Source organism: Amblyomma maculatum, chromosome 11 (assembly GCF_055883805.1).
Source record: "Amblyomma maculatum isolate TAMU_Amacu chromosome 11, ASM5588380v1, whole genome shotgun sequence".
Lineage (NCBI taxonomy): Eukaryota > Metazoa > Arthropoda > Arachnida > Ixodida > Ixodidae > Amblyomma > Amblyomma maculatum.
The window spans coordinates 94,141,096-94,148,414 of NC_139354.1; the positions used below are offsets into that span (position 1 = coordinate 94,141,096).

At 42.9% G+C, this 7,319-nt stretch overlaps 1 non-coding gene across 1 annotated transcript; it reads left to right on the forward strand.

Annotated features, from left to right (window-relative positions):
• Positions 1-6,829: 6,829 nt before the first annotated feature.
• TRNAG-UCC (transfer RNA glycine (anticodon UCC)) lies at positions 6,830-6,901 on the forward strand. Its single transcript has one exon. It is a non-coding gene; the product is annotated as a tRNA-Gly (tRNA).
• The last annotated feature ends 418 nt before the right edge of the window (positions 6,902-7,319 follow it).

Sequence of the window (7,319 nt, forward strand, 5' to 3'; positions counted from 1 at the left end):
GGCCCACGTGACATTTAAGTTATGTCTTCCATTTCTTCACGTCAAGTAAAAACCTGGACACTACGAACCGAAACAGCTGCATACTAATAATACGATACTAAATTATTTAATGTGATTTTGGGCTTCTAACACCATGCTCTATGCTTATGGAATTGCTATGCACTATTTACAGCGCAAAGGTACAGCACAAAAATTTGATGTCCCAACCCCTTTAACGAAACTCGCTTGTCGGCCCACATGGGCGTCCACGCCGGCTGGATGATACAGACTATTGCTTAAACATCGGGGCCTGCCCAAATCCAGCTGGAAAATCACGGACATTAACGTCACCTACATAACGCCTCGTAGCTCTGCCTAGAAAAAAAAAAAACTATTTTTATGCTTAAAACAAGCTTTTTTCCTCGAATGAACGAGTTCGGAATGACAGGCCCCAAGAGTTGATGCAAATCCTGTAGGCTTAAATGTTTTTCTCGCCTTGGATATTTATTTACTTATTTTCTCCATACTGTATCTCGTACAAAGCCATATGGCAATTTTTCATCAGCAAATCTTGCTTCTCTGTTGACAGCGACTTTGCAGTTTCCCCCATGAAATTGAAAAACATTGTGCACCGATGGGGCATTTCTCGCTGCGTCACCGCTTTGATGGTATCCAACAGAACTCCGGCCACCTTGTCAATGTCATCATTGGAAGGTGGCTCTTCAATCTTTGTCCTGAAACAAACACAAATACGTTTTCCAACTTTTCATATAAAGCCAAATTCTTCCATCTATGCGAATGTTGTGGAAACAATAACTGGACGGTCTGTAACAGCAAAAAAATAAAAAAAAAGACAAACATGCCGCAATAAACAAGGGAAAGGCTTGTAATATGGTAAGACCGGTTCCGGCTGTGATGTGTGCCTTTATTAGTTTTTTTTTTTTGCACATACCTCAAATATACTTTTAATCAATCAAATGTGCTCAAAAGCTTTCATTTTTTAGTATATTTCTGATTACTCCGTGGTAAGAGATCAATTAACATGTCCTCTGTACTTTCATACAGCTATCAATGTGACGTGAGACGTGCACAGACGATTTAGAGATGTGTTAAACTACGACATGCGATAAAGTACTTACTCCGGTAAAGGCTGCGCCTCACTGTTCGACACATGTGCGCTGCCGGCGCTGTTTGTACGCGCCCGTTTTCTCTTCTGGTTGACAGGCTCTGGAGGTGGAGTTTCTTCCGGTTCTTCGATATCGTCGCCATCTTCAAGAACGTAGCTGAAGAACCAAGCACAGATCTTACGTTAAAATTTAAAGAACGAAGTAATAATACAGTGCAATGCAGCCCAGTAAAGTTTATCAACTTTTAAAGCCCCAGAGCGTCGCCCACTGCGACGGACGCGGTATTAGAGGGCTCCAGAAATTCGACTACCAAAGGCTTATGCACTGAAATCGCACAGTACATATTTAAACCTATAAGACACCCTGGGTCCTATATCACAAAATTCAAACACTGCAGGAAGAAGACAAGCCTGCCAAACATGGAATGGAGCTTCCTAAGTAATAAATTTCACGATCAATGCGCAGTGCCAATTACTCTGAGGTACTGCAAAAACTGCGTGAGTTTTTCTAATAGTTCTAGTTTGAAACCAAAACTTCACCATCGAGCCTCTGTCAATGATTAGCTTGTCAGGCCTATGGCAGGCAATGTCATACTTGAAGTTATAGGTTGGCATGTCAGAGGTGTCAACCACTAGGAAGCTTCTCAAGAGTGTTGGGAAGCGATAGAGCCCCTAAGCCAAGATGATGAAAATGAACCCCAGCATTGCTCGGGCAATGAATGATAGGAATACTGGCTGGAGGCAGGGAAGTAAAAAGTAAGCCAAAGTATGAAAGGCTACCTTTCAGTGCCATCTATCTTTCCGAAAGGTACTTCACCGGCTTTCGCTTTGCACTCGCACTATACACGCATTTTCAATCTTCGACTCAGCTAAATTGTAAAATAGTACACATATATTTTATTTGACCTGCTTTGAATGACGGCGAATTCGTACTCTATGCCAAGGCCGACGAAATATATCACCCACATTGTTACATTTTTCGGTCGACGGAGTTCGAATAGCCGCTTTGTGTAAAAGATCTGCTAGAGTGTTATTGATTCAAGTATTGGCCAGCTAATCCAAGATTGTACTGCTTCATGCATACAAGCTATAGACAGATTTCACGCGAGGTATACCCCTAAGTACCCCGAGAGAACACCTTACAGCACTTCAAAGTATCCAGACTGCCTCTTCAATTCGAATACTAAATTTTAAAGTGTTTACGGAATTGATTCATCGATGAATTGAATATCGCTGACTATGTCCAGTCTTCAGTCTCTAAGGTGCGGCTCCAGAACGCGCTCTGAAAAGCGTAAGACGCAGATGTATACATGGTAGAAACTGCTTCTACCAGTAACCTGAACTAGTCTAGCGCAAGTGCGCATGATTGTTGTTGCTGCACTGATGGCGATCACCGCGTTGTTTCCTTTTTTTTAAAATAATGTAAAAGTTTTTCTTTCTTGTTCTATGGCATGCATTGAAAAGAAGTTCAGAAATAATTTGGGCTATGCATGTTTTGTTTTCTCTCATCGATATCGCTGAATAATGGCGTTTGTTTTTTTTTCTTTTAACCTTCGTAGCGTGCAGTCGGAACAGTGTCGTGAGGTAGGGATTGAAACTGCGATCTATTGGCCACTAGCCACGGAGAAATATTCTTTGCAAGAAGCCTAGGAGAAACAAGGATAAGTGTACACACATGCCTTCCAACTTTATTTTGCCTAAAAATACCCAGCCACGCATGATATATGACATTCTCTATATGCTCATAATGCTGGGTAGTCTACTACTGCCTTAAAATATACATCATTTTGCAACGTGTTCAAAAAAATGTCATGCATAACAACTCCACAATGATGACATTTGTGTTTTCTCAGGTGGTATTTCACTGCATTTCCAATTTATGCGCACTTAAACAAATTATGTTTGGCAGCCACAACAAGAGAACCGCCATTAGACACTAAAGAATAAGCATATGTGTTCTCTACGTTTCAAGAGAAGGGAGAAGGATTTCTACAGAAATATTACAAGAGCCGAATACTGCATGACAGTTGAGTGCTATCTGTTGTTGCATTTAAACAACTTAAATGCGAAGAAATCTACCCAAACCTTGCTCGTCACCCCCCCCCCCCCCCTTTCCCGGACATTTAGAAGTAAAAGCCAACTATTCTCCACCGCTAGACGCTGGTACAGACAATAAGGAGGCTTCAATGAATGATGCCTATCTCTCTACTGAACTTCTCCTTGACATGGACAGCCAAAAAGAGTTTGGAATATTTCAACTCCGTCGAGAGTTATGGGGAAAATGCAGAATTGGGGAGAATGGGCGTGCTGCAGAAAGAGCGCATACCACAATATTCACTGTTCGAACTGGTTTCCAAAAAGGAGCCTCACATTCCGTCTGGATATAAGGCAGACCCGTGCGATGTCACAGCGCAGGCCGCAGTGTATGATAACGTACCGATTTTCACGAAAAAGAACCATGAATTGACGGCGACAGGAACTCCATATCTGAGGATCATCAGTGCATGCGGCATCAAGTCGTTCGCCTTTTCCGTTTCGCCTGCAAGTTCACGCGATTGGGGCCTGTTTAGTTGTATACGCACTACCAAAGTGCATCTGCGGCTGAACGCCTAGAGAGCTCGTGGGAACAATAGTTCGCGCGTTGTATTGTGAATGCTTTCAGGTCCATCGCAGAGCATTATTTATTATGCTCCGAACCTATATAAAAAAAACACAATACCAAGCACCTTCGTGTGCGGGTACTTGCACAACGTACTATGGAGAGATGAGGCCGAGCGCAGGTTGCTGTATCATGTTGAGCATGCCCGCGCTAGTATCGAAAGCGGCCTACGGCGGCTGACAATTCACATCGTACACGTGTTTTACACCCGAAAGCAATATGAATCTCTTTCATGGACGCTTATTTGAGCAGTCGCGTGGAAGAGCAAGGAATGAAATTGAGGAGCGGCAACGTGAGCTTTAACGTTTCTATATACAGCTACGCTTATTTTGCCGTTCGCCAGTTTTCCCAGCGCAGTACAGCTTTACGAAGTAAAATAGGAATGAAATCGTTCGGCCATTACTGTTTTCTTTTCTTGCTCTAATGCAATCAGATAGCAAGAAAATTCCAGCACAAAACAGACACGTCTATTGCGAGGCAGCAGCCGCATCAGTGCAGCCGACTCACTCAACCCTTCAACATGGCGTCACGTTGCCCGTTTCGGTGAAGGTACCATAGATGGCAGAATTTCTGCATAAAGTCTTGAAAGTGTCAGATTATGATTGCTCCCTGTTTATCACGCACGTCGTCACTGTTTACAGCCCTATCTGACATGCGAATGGCCAAAGTAAAACTCAGACAAGTATCCGCCTTTAGCTTTTCATTTCTAAACGGAGATATGTACACTTTCCGCTTCAGTTAAAAGCTTCCAACCTGATTCTGGGAGTATGTTTTGCCAAGAGAGTACCACGGAACAGTTTAATTATCTTGGATAACGAGCATCCTATGTAAAAGTAAGTAAGTCCACAGTCAGATTCGAGTTGGGTTTTTGCATCGCGTCCGGGGAATATATTGTTACGGGGTAGATCGAAATTCCCACCCGATTGACAATACATGCTTAATGAGCCAGACCGCGCTTATAACCTGACATCCATATTGCTGAAGGGCCCATTCCTCCAAAAATTTCCCTCTAAAAGGCCCATTCACAAAGCATGGTAATTCAGTTTGGCTTTTCTCACAAGGCAGTTAGCATCGCGTTGTTGAACAGAATGAAACAAAACTGAAGTTTGGATGGCTGTAATTTCGCAGTCCGGAAAAATATAATCTATATCCCTTTACAAATAATTCATTTGTCGCCCGTCTTAGCGTCATTTTCTTTGAGTAGGGTGTAGCAGGTCACCAGAAAGTCCCATGAATAATTAACGTGCGTGTTTTTGTTTCGATAATTATTTCAGATCGCCGTCTGCAACGTCGGTCTTCCAGCGGTGCAACATTCCCGGCGTGCGTTAAATTGCGGCCCGAAGCATCGCCTCGCAACAAACTTCACCTGGCCCGATATCGATTACTTTTCCAGCACAACACCACAATAATGTTTCAAGTCCACACATCGTATAGCCAGTTACGCTATCCATGTTAAAACTTATCAGATTTCACTACCGTGTTTACGAGGACAACTTTGGAACTGGTTTCGGTAAAATTGCCATCTTCTTTTGCCTCATTTGTAGCCATTACGAACATTTTGCCTCCTGTAAGGGAATACCTTTTTTTTTTTATATTGAAAGCGAACTGATTTACCTATTAGCGCGAGCGCTAGTGGGGCATTTGTGTATGCCTAGCGTTTGTAAAAACTGCAGCGCACTCGCCCAAAACAAGCCTATTTATCTGACGGACACCGGAATCAGTCAGCACATTTGTGTAGCAAGGGCGCCCTATTTAAGCGAGTATATAACACTGCATGCTGTGAAAACTATGCATCTGCAGGAGCGGAAGCCTGATTAAATTTTTCCATGAACTCTAATTTCCTGCCGGCGTTCTTCCTTGGTGGCTCTTCGAAAGGCGGATTGATTTCCATAGTCTCCTGTATAAGCATTGGGATTACTGAGCGATATGTTTATGTATAACATGATCTCATTATTTTTCTATTGCAGTTCTGTATTATGTTTCGGCTGTGAAACTGCTAAGCTGGTACCTTGAAAGAATTTGGCAATTTTAGTTAAATCCACATATTTCAGAATCTTTATTAATTTCTCTGTTTACTAAGTCTTGAGAGACAACCTCCACAACCGGTTCTCAGCACTCGATATTTCTTTATATACTGCTAATAAGACCAGAAGACCAGAGACATATTGTTTCATCCCCTAAAAAAGGGAAACCACAACCTAACTTTGCAATTAGTAACCCTAGCCTGTTTTTGCGTTGGACATTATTGCCGTCTATTTTTTATCACTTGTTAACACCAATAAACCTTGACTCTTCGAGGCCGACTTCCGCGGTATCAAATGCCAGCTTCTGCCCCTGAAATCAGCATCCACAACAGGCTCAGGTCCCTGGGGAAAAACCGAACGCTTCAAGCATGTACGATAGACATATCCGAAGACTCTGAGATTGCGTTCATCGCCCTATTTTTTTTTTTTTTTTGGTCACAAAGGATTCTTTTTCTGAAGTAGTTTGCGATGTCTCCACCGCAACGGCTCCTCGGAGCCCCACGAATGTTTACATTTTATTCTGTTGATTTCCGCCCGACTTCTGGGAATTATTTGCTTACCCAGGTAAAGTAATCGATCAGTGTCTATCTAAATGATTGGGTTAGATTTGGTTTGTTTTGGCTGAGTTTGTGGAGTTTAACGGCTGAAATCGAGAGAGGCCGCAGTGGAGTATTCAGGACATGTCGACCACATAGTGTTCTTTAACATGCGCTGAAGTATCATAAAAGAGCTACAAAGTATACGCTCGTGAAGGTAATCAGGCAGCTTTAAAAAATACCCATAAACTCTGGCACTGATTTGGAAAACATCCCCAGACCATGACATCACGCGATGTTAGAAATTTTGTGCTTTAATGAAGGAGCAACGAAGTCAATGAAAGCGCAGTTGTGCGGTGGCCCCTGCTTCTCCACCTCTAACACAGCGGTATCAGTGAAATTCAGTGGTGCCATCTACACGGAATTCGTGCAAACACAGACATGTAACCCTGGCGTCTATAGCTGGCCTACTTCCTTCTTCCCGGACGACGGCGGCTATGCATAGGCGTCGGTGGTATAGTGGTTAGCATAGCTGCCTTCCAAGCAGTTGACCCGGGTTCGATTCCCGGCCGACGCAGCATTTTTTTTTCTGCTGTGCTTCGTGTGCCAAAGAGCCACCTTTCACTGCGAATGGCAAGTTTTTTGTCCTTTGAGATTTAAATAAGTACACACTGTAGCGACGTGTCCCGTTCAGTGCAGAACTGCACTTTACCTTTTGGACCTTTACGGGGCTTTACATGATATCTGTAACTGTTTGCTCTCTTTGTGATTATATAACATAGAATACATACGCGTGCAGATAATTCTACTTTCCGTCAATCTCTCCGGCAGCTTGACGTAAGGGTATCAACTTCAGCATTCGCAAATACTAAGCATTTCCTTCAGAAATGCGCATCTTGAACACGATAGAATCAAGCGAGCGTGGTTTACTGTTTTAATTGTTGCAAAAATAAGTGCCCTAATTGCACAGCTACCAGATACTCTTCAACAACTTT